Genomic DNA, 5,597 nt, shown 5'->3' on the forward strand with positions numbered 1-5,597 from the left:
ATTCTCTCTCTCTCTCAAATAAACATTTTTAAAAAAGAGTTTTCATTAAAAATTTTTAATAAATAAATAAATAAATAAACAAATAAATAGTTTTCATCTCACATAGCCAGAACTGGGCATCAAGAGAATGGCTTCTGGCATTAGACTGCCTGAGTTCAGATCCTGTCTGTACCATGTATGGACCAAGTGATCTTGGGCAAGTTCTTTAATTTCTCTATGCCTCAGTATCTCCATCCATAAAATGGAGATCAGCAGATGTCCACCTTTTGGTGTTGCAAGAATGAAATTCTTGAATACCGGTAAAAGTGTCAGAAAGAGTGCCCGTCACACAGTAAATGTCAGCTACCATTACTACAATGCTTTGAGGCCCTGATTTGTCTGTAGTATATCTGGATTCATATCATAATATAAAAAGAAAACCAAAGAATCGCCTCACTGGGTCAGATCTGGGGTCCTTTCTGTTTCTTCCAAGAATACCCAAAGGCAGCCCTCTGGGGCTAGGGAGTGGGAAACCTGAGGCCGCCTCTTTCAACACGAAACCTAAGCTGAATTAGTACCACACAGGTTTAAGAAATTTCCTAATGTACATTGAAAATTTCAAACACTCTTTGATTTAATAACTCAATTTCTGGGAGTGACTCTAAATATATTCTAATGTGTCTTATTTGTTCTAAATACAGAAAAGGCTATAGGGTACTAAGGTGTCATTTCAGGGGGACTTATAATAGCTGGAAATTGGGACTGCTCAGGTTTCTGATAAGATATAGTTTTAAAAAAAAACATGGTAAATCCTGTTGATGGAACAAACATAGGAAAATGGTGATTAGGAAAACTGCAATAACATGGAATATGCTTATGAGCATAATGTTAAGACAGAAAAAGTAACATTCAAAATCATACCTAAAACATGACTACAACTACAAAAAGTGGACCAAAAGGTGATAGTAGGAACGAGACTGGAACCAGGACAAGGCTGGAGTTGGGTCTTGGGGTGTGGGGGCTAGGGAGTAGGGTCTGAGACAAATCAGTGTCTCATTTCAAGAGGTGAAATAAGGCAATGCTGGTGTCCTTGGGATGGCCAAGGGTGAAGAGCAGGTCAGCCTCTGGGTATGGAGACTGGAGTTAGTGCCCACACAGTGGGAGACAGGAAGAGTCCTGAGAGGTGGCTACTAGTGGCTTTAGGGGGTGTGGTGAGAGTCTGGCTGGTTTTAAAGAGCCAGTGAGAAGGTAGAAGGGAAGAAAATAACCCTGAATATCAGCAAAGGTTGTATTGGGGTGATGGGGCCTACTTTTGACGCTTTTTCTCAATTTGTATCTAGTTTTCCTATTTTCTTTATTAAACATATGGCAATTTTATAATGGAAATAAATTCATTTTACACAAGCCTATAGTACTCCTGTATAGCAAATACCTCAATGCATGCACACTGGAATTGAACAATTAAGTACATGGATGGCAGATGGTGGCAGCCAGATTTCTCACTGTTGGAGTGGAAATTTACAGATCAGCAAGGGGAGGAGGCTAGAACGATCCATGTGGTAATGGATTAGTTGGAGACATCAGTATGAATTTAGGTTTAGTTTAATATGGATACAGGTGGATATATATAGAAATATTTAGAGAGATGTATGTATGTATGGGTTAGTATACACACCTATATTTCTTTGCTCTGTCAGCTGAGCCACAATACCCCAGTAACAATGAGCAAACCTACTTCCCAGATACTTGTTTCTAATACTAGTCTCCAATAAAAGGAACCAGGGCTCCTTGGAGAAATGGTTGATTCCAGGAAATATACAGAATGAGCCTGGAGTATCTTGTAGTGCCAGAAAGTAAGGAAGTGCTTTCTCTTTCCCTCTCCTTCTCCCTCTCCCCTCCACCCCCTCATGCACACACATATACAACGATAGAGTATGTTAACTGGTCAGAAGGGTAAACTGAGAAAGCTCCCCATCGCCAAAGCTGGACGAATTTGAGCAACAAAATATATAAAGTAGTATTGGGTTCTAACCCAAAATATAAAATAAATATCCGTGAGTCCCTACTGATATAAATAAATCACCGAATATCTTAATAAATGGAGGGGAAGAGACACTCTCCTGTGCAGGAGAATTCCAAATAAATTATGTAGATAATTCACCCTCAAGGAGGTAGAACACAACTCCCCACTCCTTAGGTGTGGGCTACCCATAATGACTTCCTTCTAAAGAAGACAGCATGGAAAGGGGAATAAAGACTAACTTCACAGTGGAAAAATCTGCAACACTACCTCAGGCAGGTGACCAAGGCCAATATCATCAGTCATGTTGATAGCACATACCCTTGATATCAAGTGATGAAAATGGCACTTTACATCTGTGATCTTCCTCCCCAAACCCATAACTTTAGCCCAATCATGAGAAAAACATCAGATAAATCCCAGCAAGGGGAGCATTCTACAACATACCTACCCAGTACTCTTCAAACCTATCACGGTCATCAAAGACAAGGGAAGTCTGAGAAACCATCACAGCCAAGAAGGAGGTGTGACAATTACGTGTAACGTGGAGTCCTGATATCCGGAAAAGTGGCATTAAGTAAAAGCCGAGCAAATATGAATAAACTATGGACTTCACTTAGTAATAATGTATTGATATTGGTTCATTAATTGTAATGAACGTACCATACTGATGTAACATGTCAACAATAGGAGAAACTGTGTTCAGAAGGTGGGTATACAGGAAATCTTTATACAATCTGTTCGACTTTTTTGTAAATCTAAAACTATTCTAAAAAACAAAGTCCAGTTGATGCTCATTATTCGCGGTAGTCATGGGGTGAACTGGTATTGGTGAATACTGAGCCATTACCCTTGGCCGTGAACCTCAGGTCACAACACTTCTGGATCAATACGGAACCTTGTTTTATGTGTGTTCCTCTTTAAAGAACCTCATTTACTACAGAGTTGATTCATTAGCATTGAATTGATGGCAAATGGCACTCCAGCTCAAGCCCGAAAGAAGCTGATCTAACACACATTTTTTCCATGAGGCACAGCTCAGCCTTCTTGCACTAGAAAGCACTTCAGCACTATTCTTGGGGGCCATTTTAAACAGTGAAATCACCCACAAAAGGCACAAAACAGGCAAAAACCATGACACTAAACAGACCACAAAAAGGACCTTCTGTGCAGTATGAGAGCTGATACAAGAAAGCAGAACATCACCTTGTTCCTCCCCAGGTGGGAACATGCGCATTGCACAACTCAAATTTGTCACCCTGCACATATGTCACATTCACAAATGACTGCAAAATGCCACAAGTATTGATTTGAGGGTTACAGATAAATTGTAGCAAGCAGGTGAATTCACAAATATGGAATCCATGAATAATAAGGGCCAACTGTATGGTAATTTTAAAAAGCTTATGAATATGTTCTTAAATAGCCTAAGTTTTCTCCATAACCCACTACAGATTTCTCACTTTTGAGCTTGTTAAACTCTACAATCTATTCATTTATCCATCTATTTAGTTATTTAGTCTCTACTTGTGCTGTGTAATAGCTACATGTGGCTTGGTACTTTAAATGTGGTTAGTCCAAAGTGAGTTGCGCCACAAGGATCCCCAGCAGATTTTGAAGACTTAGTACAAAGAAAAGAATGTAAACTATCTCATTAATGATTTTTATATTGATTACATACTGCAATGATAATATCTTAATATAACTGGTTCAATAAAATATACTAGTACAATTAATTTCACCTGTTTCTTTTGACGTTTATAATGTGGCTACTAGAAAATCTAAAGCCACACATGTAGCTTGCATTTTATTTCTATTGGACAGCACCAATCTACATCATCTCTGGGGAAAATGAATTCCATCATAATATTTGTAGCATGGGGAAGAACACAGGACTACAGGATCATTTTATCCTTAGAGGGACCATTTAATCCTCTCCTTTTAGGGTACTAAGGCTCAGACAGGTGAAGCGCCTTGTCCAGCTTCACACAGCCAGTTGCTGGCAGAGGACTCAGATCTCAGTCTCCTGTCTTCCAGTCCAGTCTCTTTCCCCTTGATCTTCTCCCCTACATGTCCCCACCCCTCCAATAAACACATCCAAACAGCCCGCATCACCTTGCAAGGGAAAAACAGCATTGGCTATTCCTGAGCTGAAAGAGACTATTTCATGAAATCTTGCTAGATTTCTAGAAGTAGGGCTGTCAGATTTACCAAATAAAAATACAGGATGCTTTGTTAAAATTTGCATTTCTGAAATGCAAGCTTAACTGGGTATCCTGTATCTATTAGTAGACTATATTCCATTTAATAGTTTGGACATACTTATACTAAAACATAGCTGCTGCTTATTTGAAATGCACATTTAACTGGTGTCCTGTCTTTAATCTGGCAACTCTGCTATAAAGCCTTTGAGGAAAGAATCTGTGCTGATTTCTGCCAGGCACTCAGAAACTTATCTTTCTGTGTTCCTCCAAGGAAGAGCACAACCCAGTGAGTCATTCGGCGCTCCATAATAAACAAGGGAATCTCTAGACTTGCCTTCCTGTCTGCAGGCTGTTTCGGCTGTCAGTGCTATCCTCCCAAACAGCCAACTTACCGGGAATCAAGCTGCAGATCTCGACTGTCCCTCCCAACCTTTATAATCAATTTGAGTTGGGCGAGATGCCAGCTTTAAAAAAAAAATGCACAGAACCAACTCTTGTAACTATGGAGATAAGACGGAAGGAAAAACCCAAGGAAACAGACAAGCTCTCCTTTTCTTTACAGAAGCTCTTCTAAATGTAACAGGCAACAATTGGTAAAAACATCCCAGCCACTTCCTGGACATGTATACATATCAAACACAGCAAGGCAAGAGCTCATTGGATTTTGCATTTTGTGATTTTGCTTTCCTTCATTACTATTATTTTGTAGCATACTAAACAGGGGGCGGGTAATAGAAGTGGTCCATCCAAGGTACAAGCAAAAAGCAGGTACAGGTAATGACGGGTCCAATGCCTGTAGAGAATTTTAAAACAATAATAACACTGACTAAAAGTTGTTCTGCTTTTTATTACCCCGTGTGCTGGCAATTCTAAACAGTGTCATTGATAAAATACTCCTCCCACTGCAACTCCTTCTCCCCACCGATCCTTGAAAGTTCTGATATTAACCAAGGCCATCGACCATTTTTAAAAACCCTGCTTTACAGAGCTTTGCTTTTTTGCTGTTTGTGGGGTGGGCAGTCGGGAGGAAGCGGAAAGGAGAGGGTAAGAGCTACATGGGGATGCTTAAGCCACCAAAACAGCAGGAGTTTCAATGAATGCAGATTTCCCTCTGGTGAACATATAGGGCTATGTCTTAAGGTCTCCAAGGATGAAGAGGCAATTTTATAGTAAAAGGAGCACTGGAATCGGAGTCATGACACCTGGGTTCAAGATGTGGCTCTGAGTTCACATAGTATGTGACTGAGGAAAAAAGTTCTGGCCTCTCTGAGCTCCAGCCTCCTCCCTATCAAATAGATGCTCCAACCACTCCCCACCTGTCTACTTCACTGGCTCGGCTTGTGCACTTTATTTAAAAAAAAATTTTTTTTTTTTACATTTATTTATTTTTGAGA

Source organism: Panthera tigris, chromosome X, assembly GCF_018350195.1.
Source record: "Panthera tigris isolate Pti1 chromosome X, P.tigris_Pti1_mat1.1, whole genome shotgun sequence".
NCBI lineage: Eukaryota > Metazoa > Chordata > Mammalia > Carnivora > Felidae > Panthera > Panthera tigris.